This window comes from Crinia signifera, chromosome 2, assembly GCF_055691185.1.
Source record: "Crinia signifera chromosome 2, ASM5569118v1, whole genome shotgun sequence".
NCBI lineage: Eukaryota > Metazoa > Chordata > Amphibia > Anura > Myobatrachidae > Crinia > Crinia signifera.
In genome coordinates this window covers 38,591,788-38,605,829 of record NC_139218.1, presented here as the reverse complement: position 1 = coordinate 38,605,829, position 14,042 = coordinate 38,591,788, and the positions used below count along the sequence as shown (strand labels likewise).

General features: G+C 41.6%; 1 protein-coding gene across 4 annotated transcripts in view; it reads left to right on the top strand.

Annotated features, from left to right (window-relative positions):
• The window catches only part of ROBO1 (roundabout guidance receptor 1), a 940,924-nt gene that overhangs the window by 474,979 nt on the left and 451,903 nt on the right, over positions 1-14,042 (top strand). The gene's annotated exons all lie outside the window — the stretch shown is intronic.

Sequence of the window (14,042 nt, the reverse complement as noted above, 5' to 3'; positions counted from 1 at the left end):
AGTCTGAGTTACTAATATCTGTAAAAGTTATTGGTGCAGGCATTGTAAATATCTGAACTAGATTACCATAAATTATCATGTCAGAATTAACGAACAGACAAAAAAAATTATAATGTGAGTTTTTGCAAAGCCTAGGCTCTGGGTTTAATTTCATGCAGATTGTTATCTGTGTGGATGTTGTAAGTTCTCCCGGTGTCAGCCTGGCTCTCCTCCGGGTCCTCTGGTTTCTTTCCAGGGTCCATAAGTGTTTGCTAAATTAATTGTCTTCTGACAAAATTGCCCCTAGTGTCTGAGAAGGGAGGCGGTGTGTAGGGCTTGTTCTTGTCCTGCATGTTCTTCAGTACACTATGGAAAAAAGCAAGCGTGTCTGGAACAAACCATGTTGCCAAGGGCGTAACTACCATAGGTGCCAGGGGTGCAGCTGCTATGGGGCCCAGAGCAGAAGGGGGCCCATCTTTACTGCCTAAGTAATATGTTTTACATACATTTATCACCATCAGTTGCTAAATAGGGGGCCCTTACAAACTTTTGCTATGGGGCCCACGAATATCTAGTTACGCCCCTGCATGTTGCTGTCCAAGGGAAGCAAATACATTTTTTTTTTTATTCTATGCAGGGTAAATACAGGCTGCTTTTGCATGTAGCCCATAAATGTTAGACAGCTTTATTTTTGCACAGCAATTTAGATTTTGGTTTAAACACATGCACCCAAATCTAATACCACTTTCACACTGCCAAAACGTTTCAAAAACCGGTATTTTTAAACGGTATTTGAAACGGGTCTGAGCCTTCACATTGCAGTAGATTACCGTTTTAAATACCGTTTAAGTATCATTTACATCAGTCAACCCGTTTAATCCCCTGAACACGTTTCAAGGCAGAATGCAGGGGACAGCCTATCACAGGTCTGTAATCTGTTATTTTTACTAAATACCGTTTCAGAGCCATTCTCACTGCAAAAAAAAAAAAAAAATGGCTCTGAAACGTTTAGGACTGCTTTTTAAATGTTTTGAAATACCGGTTATCTTTAACCGGTAAATCAACTCTGGCGCTTTCCCACTGCAGCCTTAAACGTTTTGAAATGGGAAAAAAAGGCAATACAGTATACCGTTTAACAAGTGCGTTGTGAAAGGGGTATAACTCTCTCTTTCTCTGCACGTTTATTTTTTATTTTATTTATTTATTTACATTTTCTTATATAGCTCCAGCATATTCCGTTGCGCTTTACAATTGGAAATTACAGTGATCAAACAGACTGGGTAGATACAAACCGACATGGAGGTAGTAGGGCCCTGCTTGCAAGCTTACAATCTATAGGGATAATAGGAGGGATACATAAGGATAGAATTCCATAGCATGACAGTCCCACCAGGTTACAAGACTGTCCTGATGGGATGCAATTAGATATGAATGCTACTGGAGGTTGTGTGGGGGTCCTGAATATGATAAGCTTGCCTGAAAAGGTGAGTTTTCAGGGAACGCTTGGAATTTTGTCGGCTAGAGGAGAATCTTAGTGTGCGTGGAAGAGCATTCCATAGGGTGGGTGCTGCCCGACAAAAACCCTGCAAGTGTAAGTGGAAGCGAGTAATGAGCGTGGATGAGAGATGCAGATCTTGTGCAGAGCGGAGAGGTCGGTGGGGATATAGTTTGAGATAAGCAAAGAGCTATAAGTCGGTGTAGTCAGAGTGATGGCTTTGTATGTAAGTAGAACTATTTTATATTGAATGCCGTAATATACAGGCAACCAATGGAGGGACTGATAGAGTGGATCAGCAGACGATGAACGTCTAGCCAGGAAGATCAGCCCCACAGCTGCATTGAAAATAAATTGTAGTGGTGAGAGTCTTTTCTTAGAAGACCGGAAAGGAGGCCATTGCAATAATCAATGTGTGATATAATGAGTGCATGGATTAGAGTTTTTGCAGTGTCTTGTGTAAGATTTTGGATATGTTTTTTGGATGCATTTAATACGATTTAGAGACAGATTGAATGTGAGGAATGAAGGACAGTTCAAAGTCGAGGATGACCCTTAGGTAGCAAGCTTGTGGATTAATTTTAGTGTTCTCAACATTGATAGAGATATCAGGTTGGTGACTACTCTAGGCTGGTGGGAATATAATTAATTCTGTTTTGGAAATGTTGAGTTTGAGGTGGCGAGATGATATCCAAGATGAAATGGCAGAAAGGCATTCAGAGACACGGAGCAATACTGATGGTGACAATTGGGAGGGAGATGGGAGGAAAGATAGAGTTGAGTATCATCAACGTACAGATGATACTGAAATCCAAAAGAGTTGATTAGTTTCCCAAGTTAGGAGGTATAGATTGAGAAAAACAGAGGACATTAACCTTGTGGTACACCAATGGACAGAGGTAGTGAGGAGGAGGTAGAATCAGAGAAAGCGAACACAGAAAGAGCCATTAGCAGGGCCGATGGCCAGGTGGGCCGAATTTGTGTCCCGCTGGTGCAGGATGCCGCAGGCCATGTTTCCTAAGCCATATTCTTAAAGCCGCGGGTTAAGAAACATGGCCGCCGGCCTCCTACACCGAGGACCTGTCCCCCGTGAAAATTGTGACTGCGCATGTGCGAGTCACCGGAGTTCTGGGGTCAGGTCCTGCAAGAGCGGCATCATGACGTACCCCGTCATGACATCGCTTTCCTACAAATTCCAGCCACCGCGGGTCTCTGGGGCACTACTAGCCGGCGACCGTTGAGGCTTGAAAGCAGGAGTGTCAGCACCATAGGAACGGCGGCAAGGGTAAGATTTTAATATTAACTAAAAGCTTCTATTCTTATCCCCACAATCATTTATTAGGCTCCGCTCTGTCTCCCTACTTCAGGCCTCCACACCGCTGCAGCTTTATAAAAATCGTTCCTCTCCCCCGGCCACCTCTTCTGCTTCATTAAAATGGTTCCTCTTCCCCCTCCCCACCACTTCATATTTTTTTTCATGTAGCAGTGGGGGGGGGGTGAACAATAACTGAAGCAGGGGGAGAGGATCAACTTCTATGGAGTTGCAGCAGCGTGGAGAGAGAAGAATACTTTTTATAAAATCAGCTTCACAGCCTCATCTGTACAGGAGGAGAAGAGGGCTGAGGAGTCAGGACACCACAGGCTTCTCCCAGAGAACTTCTCTGAGAGAAGCCTGTGGTGTCCTGACTTCTCAGTCCTGTTATTGTACAGGGGAAGCAGGCTTTGGTGTCCCTGCACAGTAATTGTGCAGGGAGAGCAGCCTGTGGTGTTGTTACTGTGCAGGCGGAGCAGCCTGTGGTGTTGTTACTGTGCAGGGGGAGCCGCCTATTGTGTTCTTTTATCGTTCAGGGGGAGCAGCCTGTGGGGTCCATTTATTATACAGGTGGAGTAGCCTGTGGTGTTCTGTCATTATATTTTGAAAAGAAAAAAGATAACTCTCTTTTTAGGGGCACTAACTTGTTCTGTTAAAATTATATCATTTTTATTAGTATATTTTAAAAAATTATCCAGTACACTATTCAGCACAAATACAACCTGGGGGCCAAGGGATACAGAGAAACGTTGTCGCATGAGGCAGAGCTACAGCCCTAAGGTGGGATTGCATGGTCATATAACAAAATTTGTTATGCGATAAAGTGAGGGAGAGCACAGGTCATAGGGTGGAGTTTGCAGACATGAGAAAGTTCCTATAAAGGAACTCACCTGTATTTCTTTCACACTCACATTTGGTTATAATACTTTATTTTCCTCTCTTTGTCTGCCTTTATTGTGCTTCTCTCTTTCTCTGTATCCCTTGGCCCCCAGGTTGTATTTGTGCTGAATAGTGTACTGGATAATTTTTTAAAATATACTAATACAAATTATATAATTTTAACAGAACAAATTAGTGCCCCTAATAAGAGAGTTATCTTTTTTCTTTTCAAAATATATGGTTACCCATAACTCTAGGGAGCACCGCCAACAAGTCTATGCGAGGTATCTGCACCTATAATTATACATAAGTTGGTCTATTTATCTACCTTAATTAATTTTTGTCAGTGCAAGCCATGACTTTTCTCTACAAATTGTGTTCTGTCATTATACAGGTGGAGCAGCCTGTTGTGTCCTGTTATTATACAGGAGAAGCAGCCTGTGGGGTCCAGATTGTGTCATATTCTGTAATGTGCATTAGGGTGTGTTTCATAACGTGTAATGCCTCCTTTTTCTGAAGCCACGCCTCCTTTCCATGAGACCACGCCCCCTGTTTCCACGCAATGGTCCTGCCTACTGCAAGTGGAGCTGTGTGCTCAAAATGTCAGGGCCGATTTCTGGTCCCAGTCCGGCCCTGGCCATTAGATAGGTAGGAAGAAAACCAAGAACGGACTGTGTTCTGAAGACCTAGGGATTGTAGTGTTTGTATGAGAAGAGAGTGGTCGACAGTGTCAAAGGCAGCTACCTGTTATATCTGCCCCACCTGCAGTGCAACATGGTTTTGCCCATTTTTGCTTTGCTAACAAAGATGAAGCAGGCCCTAATTTTGCATTGGTTTTGTTGACCTGCAGCTTGAGAAAATGCTTTTAGGGACAGGCCCAAAATTGTTACTCTCATCTTCAGCTGGATCACCCCCACTAAAAATGTCCAACCCCTGAAGATGGACGCTTGCGCTAGAATGTACATGTAGAGCGCCTGTCAGCCAGCTGGTGCAGGTTGGAGGACAGGAGCTCCATCCAGGAGCTCCATCCAAGCATCTCACATGCTCGCGCATCCCCGTAAGTACGGAAACGGGAAGCGGCTTCCCTGCCCATCTCTGCTTCAGGGAGACAGGCAGAGCGAGTGAGGGCTGCAAGGGGCTACGGGGAGACGGAAGAGCTGCGGGGAGGACCGCAGTGGGGCACGCGAGCATCTCATGCACATGCACCCCCTTCTGTCAGATGGTGCACAGCGGTGATTTACAATACTATCGTCAGGAGCAGCTCCATTGGGAACTGCTCCATCTGTACCTGGTAGATATCTTGTATATTGGAGTGTATCTAACTAGCAATTAAATGTAGGATATTCTACTTACAAATAAAAAAAAGGAAAAAAAAATTAAAGACAAATGGGTATATTTACTAAAATGTAGGTTTCTGGAAGTGAAGATGTTGTCCAAAGTAACCAATCAGATTCTAGCTATTATCTTGTAGAATAAAAAGTTTAATCTAATTGGTTGCTATGGGCAACACCTCCACTAAATACCTACACTTTAGTATACAGATGGAGCGCCTCTGATCCTTGCCCGGGAATCGCCCGCATGCCTGCGCTGGCGATCGCCGGTGCAGAGGTGCTCCATCTGACTGGGACGCGCATGCGTCTCACATGTACACGCGTCCCAGTTTCGTGATGGCGCCGCGTGGCATCCTGCCCGTCTCCTCTCCTCAGTATCTTCCGTCCTCAATACTGATACTCCTTTATTAAATATCCCTCTTTTGACCCAACTTTCCCCCTATACAGACACATCCCAAAACATCTTCCGTCCTCAATACTGATGTTCCCCATAGTCTATCCTTTGTATTTAGAGCTTTACAAGTAAAAATGTAATTTCGATAACTACTTACAAACAATAAAATTCCAGAAAAAGTAATCTGCAAATTACCTCCAAAGCACTTCAATATATGGACTGGAGGGGATGCTAATTCATTTGCCAGTATTAGGAAGAAGAGAGACGCTAATATGGCTAATGACATAAAGGAGAAGCCAACCAGCAATAGCCTCCAGGGCTAACCCAGCATCTTCGGGAATGCAGGGCTGCCCCCGGAGTGATATCATCGAGATTCCTGTCTAGGCCACACACCCTTTAAATTAGACCACATCCCCCTTTTTGGACTCATAGGTACCTCTGGTTGCAATGAGTGGAACTAATACAATTAGGCCTTCTCTAGTACAATGGTGGGCGGTCAGTGCTCACCAAATTACCAAGTAAGCAGAGTAGGCACCAGCCTATGGGCTTTTTAGAGGCCCTGCAACAACGGATCAACACAATATTGATTTCATCTTGAAAAAATAAATTAAATCAAGGTTTCTTATATTTTTACAAAAATAGAAAAAAATAAGCAACTCAAAAAAATGAAAACTTTAGCGTAAAGGCTCCATAGAGGAAATACTGTATTAATGTAATGTACAAATTTACAACTCAAAGTACATAAACCATAGACAACAGATTCACATTACAGTTTCTAGATCTATTCGACTGTTGGTTGGCATAATTAAAAACGTATTAGGAGATAATTTTCTAAGAATGCCCCGAAAATTTCCACACGTATCAGGAATTAATTTCCAAGGCTGGCCCCACGATATATCAAAGGCAAAGGGGCCGCCACGAGGTTTAATCCAGAACTATGGGCTGTACAATCAATTAGCCCCCATTTATCTACCCAGGTCCCTAACCTGGCCCCTTGGATCCTTATTTGAACGTTCCTATACCTTGTTCCTACCAGTAAACCAGACCCCAAATAAATACTTTGAAATTGTATCTGTCATATTTCATGTGAAGAAGTGCCACCTTAATTAGGCACATTTCCTATGTTTTTAAGCAATTGGTAGAAAAATTCAACTATGTTCAGATAGAAAAATGAAAGCATTAATAGTTGAGCTGGACTGAACGGGATTATTACCAGGATATTATATAAGCACTCAATTTGTATCATTTTGATCTATTCAGAGATATAGGGCTACATTCATTAGCAGTTACTTTTTGTTTTAGGTTCAAAGGCATTTTCTTCCATATTACAGAGTCTAACCTCTACAGAGGATTCTGGTAAAAACTGCCATTACTGCATTACTTTTTTTCCTGGTGTAGTACTTTGATCTGTTTTAATGCACGTACTGAACTTTTATAGACTAACAAATAATTCAAAGCCTTGGGACAAATATAGATGGCGCTGAATTAACCCTTTGGGGGTAAAAATGGTCCAATTTATTCCGTTCCAGAATATCAGCAACAGACCTGGTGCTTAAAACTATTTCCTTTCCGAAGAGCATCATCGTTCTCCCCCCCCTCCTCTTCTGTCGGGACAGCCATTTTGTTTAGATGCCTATGTTACTGTAACAAAACGCATTGCACTGCTAATTGAATTCTCGAAGACATTACTGTACATTAACAGAAAATTGGATCCTACGTTTTTTTTCTTTTTCTATTCTTATTAAAATCAAACGTGTAACCGGCTGTTATCTCATGTTTATTATGTTTAAAATTTTAAGAGACAATTCTTTATAAAAGATAATTCCACATTACAATCTTTTTTTTCTTTTTATGTTCAACGTAATGCCTTTGAGTCGAACCAAAAAAAGAAGAGATGAATGTTATTATTCAGCCTAGACTTAATTATTATAATTAGGATGGGCAATTTGTAAAGTTGGCTGCCGCGTTATGGCATATTTTGCATAATTCTCTTTCTCTTTCAAATTAAGCAGGTTTAATCAGTTTCTCTAAGACACTGTCTGGTCATGTCTCTTTGCTATAGTCTTTGATTCTGACATTGAATGCAGGTCCAGACTCATATAATTAGCAGGTTTGATATATTTAACTTTGATGAAACTTTTATCTTACCATTAATCCCCAGCATCTGTGATAGACACATTGGGGATCTCTCATTGTGCTAACCCAGAAGAAGACAAAAAAAATAAAAATCGACGTTGCCTATAAATTAACCCCAGCAATGCCAGTCAGCTGCAGTTGGGTTTACTCATCGCCTTCTGCTTTTTTCTATTATATGTAGATTTCACGCTAATGGCTTTTGGGGCAGACTTGGCCCTTATTTGCTTCATGTAGCCATCTGTCTTACATTATCATGCAAAATGGGCATATTCCAAGAGGAAATAGAGCCATTCACTTAAAACAATGTCAGTTAATTAATAAAGTATAAACAATAAATTAAATATTCACATACCCCGCATTTATTTTTGCATCGGCAAAAGAGGGGGATATTGCATTATTATGTTATTTACATTCCCGTTATTGCTCTGTACAAAAGGGCCTATGATGTTTGTTTGGATCTTAATGTTTTCTAATTTCCCGGACACATCATCAGCTGCGCTGCTCTGGAACAGTCACTATTACGTATAAATAAAGTCTCGACAATTTAACACAAACATAAACATTAATGTAAAAAAGAATGCGATAGATGATCAGAGTTTAGTCTTGACGATATTTAAACAGTCTCTAAATGGGCTCATTTACAATCTGTTTATACAGTTGAAGGAATAGAAGATCACAAAAGCCTTTGGAGATTATCTGAAGACTGGTAAATGTTTCTCCTTGCCCCCCCTTTAAAAATAAATGTTTATGCATTGGTAAATTTTATTGGCCGCTGATGCAGAATTGACCAAATATGGTAAGGGTGATTTCTCTACTTCTTATCAGTTAACAGAACATCAGTCGTGATGCCGACATTTCAGATGTCAGCTTGTGACCTGGGCCCTCCTACATATTTGACTGTTTGTAAATACACAGTTTATTGGGTCGTTGTTTCCAGTTGTAAAGCATAAAGGAATATGCTGCGCTATGTAAGCCACGGTTAATAAATAAATAAATAACAAAATACCATCTCGTAACCAGAATACTGGCATTGGGATACTGACATCGCTAGAGATACCGATACTGACAGCATCTCGGTAGCCAGTATTCTTAATGCAAGCATTCCGGGGCATGTTATGGTGCGGGGGGAAGGAGAAGGGTTAGGTTCCGGAACTAGGGGTTGGGCTACGGTGTAGGGGCATCCTGTCTGGAATTCTGACTCTGGTGTATACTACTTAATAATAATAATAATAATGATAATTTATTTAGCTCTTTTCTACCAATAGGACTCAGAAGTGCTTTACATTTGCCCCCCAGATGAGTTCAGGGATATTCTAGTAGGTACAGGCAGGGCCACCGAGAGGGGGGGGGGGGTACTAATTACCCGGGTTTGGCCATGGTCTGACCCCTCCCCCTTCATCCCTCCCAGGAGGCAGCAGTAGCAGCACACACCTCTACAGGCAGTGGTGTGCTGACAGCAGGGTCAGCATAAGTATCTCACTGACAGCTGGAGAGATCATGCTGGGCCTGCTGTAAGCACAGCACATGCTATAGGTGTGCTGCTGCTGCCGAAGGGGTGGGTGGACAATAACACTCCCCCCCCTCAACTTTAGAGGGTTTTTTCACTCTCCACGCCAAATTTTGGGGGCATGGCCTAATCGGGGGAGGTTGCCACGCCTCCCGCAATTATGCCACATCCTCAATTTTACCATGGCCCGGCATACCTCTCGGCGGCCCTTGGTACAGGTACTTACATAGTAACATCCCGATGGTCACAATCCCAGCCACCAGAATAGCGGCAATAAAATATCCCAATCAATAAAAATGCCAACAACTTGCTGTAAGTAAGAGGGTGTAGGAGGAGGTGTTAGGGTTAGAACCAAACCACACCTCTTTACAATGAATACAATATATGTGGATGGTAAGACCAACTCACTTTATATATAGTATTTATAATGCCAGTAAAAAACAAATGTTCCCTAAACATGTTCACGAATCACACCATATAATTAGATTTTATTTATTTGTTCATTATTATCTGCTGCCCATGTAAAGGGCCCGAGGGAGGCGCACACAGTGACATTCAGGAATGTGTAATCCTAGCATATAAGAAAAATAACTTTCCCAGGCACTGCAGTTGGTAAAGACAAATACCCATGGTTGGCAGCCTGACTGCAGATTGTGAAGAACCTTGATAAATACTGAAATACCACAGGACATCTGAAGATAATTATCGCGGTTTAGTCAAACAGGAAATAATGTCTGCTAAGCAATCAAGTTGGCAAATAGACATACGGCAGAAGATAAGGCGTAATGGGAAAGGTAAATGTATTCACGCTAAAATACCGCCAGCTGACTGCATAAAACATCCTTCGCAAAATATTATTATAAAGACAGTCATCTAGAAATAAAATAGTGGTGAGTAAGAAAAAGTAACATTATGGAAATAGGAGGACTCACAGGTGCAGAGATTAGGTACAGACCTCAGACTCATTGGCAAAACACACAGACGTCCATCTACTGGATAAGGCTGATTTGTAACAAGTGTTCTCATTTGCAGAAATGTTAGAAATTTTAGTTTCTGGCACAAAAAAGGGGAGGGGCTTTCACAAATAGGGCACATGGTGCTAGTTGGAGAGTTGGAAATATGTGGGTATGGATCACTAGGTCACCAGCAAATAGGTCGACACCACTAGGTCGACATGCAGTAAGGTCGACATGACTTAAGGTCGACATGAAGGAAGGTCGACGTGTGTAAATGTCGACATGGGTTAAGTAGACAGGGCCATTAGGTCGACATGGGTAAGGTCGACATTGAAAAAGTCGACGTGGTTTTTTTTCACCTTTATTTCATCAAATGTCGACACAGTCAACATAAACACTAAAACATAACACTGCGTCACCTTGAATTTTATTCTCCCACCATGCCCTAGTTTATGGTAGGGCATGAAATACTGCCTGTCGGCACATGTTGGCTCAAAGAACAGTAAAAAACCCATGTCGACCTAATGACACCGTCGACCTTCCCCATGTCAACCTAATGACCCTGTCGACCTATCCTTTGTCGACCTTAAGTAATTTCGTCCTTCCTGCATATGGACCTAATGGTGTCGACCTAATGCTTGTCGACCTATTTGCTGGGTCCCCAATGACCATATCCCGAAATATGTGTACACAGGATTAAGACTGGAGCAGAGTCTCTGTACACACCAGCAAAAAAACATGCCAACCGCAGGGGCCCCTAGATAGAGGGGGGCCCAGGAATACTGACCCCCTGTGCCCCCATTATAATCCGGCCCTGGCGTTCGGTGCTTACCAGCTAGCTAGGCAGCGAGTGCGTCTCAATAAGGCTCTATGTTTATTTTCTATACTTATTCATTGTTAATATTGCACTGATACAGTGTATTCAGGATGGGTTTATTTACAAAGCTTCGGGCTGTAGTACAGTATTTACCGCTTCTGAGGGGTTTACACACAATATTTTAAAGGGCAATACATTTACGTGGTTAGGTATTGCTTGTAAACACATAACCCTTTAAATATTTGGCATGAAAAACATCAGATGTGCCAGGTTTTTACAGCCCAATGCTACATAAATACACCCTGGAATCTTTTGCGTATAAGACCGTTATCCTCTCAAAAAAGTATTTAGGGCCCTTCTGCATTCAGTTGCATTCATGTATAAAGCTGGGTATTGTGAATTTGCTGACTTTCAGCCAGATGTAATTAGGGGCAATTTTTTTAATGTTCTAAATTTTTTGGGTACAAATCGGCCAAAATTGCACATTTTCCGAAAATCGCCCATGCAGTAGAGTGCAAATTGCCATAAAATGGCATGTTTTGCCCTGACCAAAAAATCGCACATTACAAATCACATCCACATGTTTTCCCATTAAAAAGTTTACAACTTGCAAATGTTTTTTAAATCGCACCCTAAACATTACCAAAAATCATCAGAAAAACAGACTTCGTTCTAGCTGGCGAGTTTGACAGAACCATGCACAGATCATTGAGACCTTCACTAAATCTCTGGTGAAATCATTATGTGCCAATGCAGCTATCCCTGCCCTGTGTGCACCTGGCACAATCAGCTGGCAGCACTATGTGTGACTCTAGCCCGGAGCGATGGTCCAACAATGTACCAAATAAAAATGTCTCTGGCCACAGCAGCGGGCCTCTCCAAGCTGGTATTGTATGTATGCAAGCTTCCTCCCCGTTCCAGCACATGCCCACCACTTATAAACATGTCATTTTGTAGTGCCCCATGGTGTAACCTTATTAGTTCCGCCACTATCCTTTTCGTAGCAAAACAAGGTCAACTGGAAAAAGTAGTGTATCTATCACACAGTTATTGCTTAGTAAATAAAGTCATGTTTATCCTACTTGCCTACTAGTTTCAGGGAGATTATATTTGGTAGTAGAACTTTGCACAGTGCCCCATTGAGGGGGCGTGTCATGCTCCTCCCAAAGGGCGTGGCTAGTTCCATATATGGAGAGTGGGGTCTTAGAGGATGCATCTAATGATTGAACATTGTTATATTGACAGTAGATGAATTGGTTACACTGGGCAAGATTCACCAAACTAAAAATGCCGTAAAAAAATCAGTTTTCGTGGTTTTTACCACATTTTCATATGCAGCAAAGCCCCACCGCCGGGGCTTCACTGCGGGGGGTTACGCCAGTTCTAGATGGCGTAACCCCATGGAAGCCTATGGGCTTCCCTTCGTGTCCCCCGCCGCCCCGCGCGCCCCCCGCCGATCTGCGACGCACCCCCCTCACCTGTGTCCGGGTAGCCTCCTGCTGTGCTGCCCGGACCAGTGACCTCCTCCTCCCTGCACCTCTTCCGAGTGCAGGGAGGAGGAAACTGAGCCCTTACAGCCAGGTAAGGGTGCAGACAGGGAGGGGGAAACCCGCTGCACATCGCCGGCCATCGCCTTTGAGTTAATAATCGCATATGTTAGTGCATATGCGATTATTAGCAATGCGAATGCCGGCGATGTGCACCGGGGGTTATTAGTGAATCCCGTCCATTATGATAAATACGTGGAAGCAGATTAATAAAGGTTTTTGATGTACAAATTAATTGCATCTCTATGTTTTAATGAGCATTTCCATAACAAAACTCTTGTATGACCAATCATTAATATATATATATATATATATATATATATATATATATATATATATTTATAAATAGGTCTGTGCTATTCATTTCAACTTTTAATATTTGAAACAGTCACAAAAATGAAACAAATCTAATAAAATCATTGAAGGTGTTAGTTACTCAGAATACTGCAGTCTTTCCTCATAGCCGTATTTTCTCCTTTCTCCTGTATTCCATTGTAGATGGCTTTGATTAATGGATGCATAGCACTTGATTTACAGTATTTAAATGTCTCCTTTGCTGTTCTCTGTGTTATTAAATAGTGCTCAGCTAGACTATTGTGATTCTTCCTCTGTCCTTCACTGTGATTGATTTCTACTTCCAACCTTTTCCAATCCTCAATACTGTATGCCTAAGAAATATTGTAAGAAACATTGTCTGCCACATCTACAAGATACAGTATATATATATATATATATATATATATATATATATATATCTGCTACTCCCATATAAACCAGCTAAACCAGCACTGGCTTTACCATTATGTGTATATATATATATGTATATATGTATATGTATATATATAGACATATATAGATATATCTTTATATAGATATATATAGATATATAAATATATCTATATATAGATATAGACGTAGGTGTAGGCCTGGCACTCCTCCAGCAAATTAATAGACCCAGGTGCCCTCCGGAACAGTAATGTACAGGTTTTGATAGAAGAAACAAACGCGGCACTCTGGGGATTTTTGAAAACGTGTATTACAGCATGAAAAAGCTTCCAACGTTTCGGGGTATAGATCACCCCTTTGTCAAGGATAATTGCACAACGTTGGAAGCTTTTTCATGCTGTAATACACGTTTTCAAAAATCCCCAGAGTGCCGCGTTTGTTTCTTCTATCAAAACCTGTATATATAGATATATGTATAGCTATATCTATCTCTATATATAGATATAGATATCAAACAAAAGACAATGGTCCGGGTATTGCGCTACTCTCAATAATTAGTGAGCAGCAACTCAAAACGACTCTCCTGTTAGCGAGAGACACAAGATAGTATGGACAAAGAAGGGGGTTGTTTAAAGTGCGCTCAAATTGTACCACCTAGCAATTGCATATGATTACAGTGATATCACAGTCACAATTTCTCTGCAGTGTAATTCAGATGTTTTCAACAATAAAACGTAGACTTTGTTCGAATAATTTTTCTTTATTAAAAAGAGCCCAATGCATTTCGTCAACACGACTTCATCAGGGGCAATGCAATTCATAAAATAATGGATACAGAAGGATTATCCTTACATCGAACAATGAATATAAAATCAACAAACGGTAGTAGAAAACATTATTCCAAGTAAAATCAATCAATGGCCCACAGGCACCGAATAATAATGATACCGTATCAACGGGATA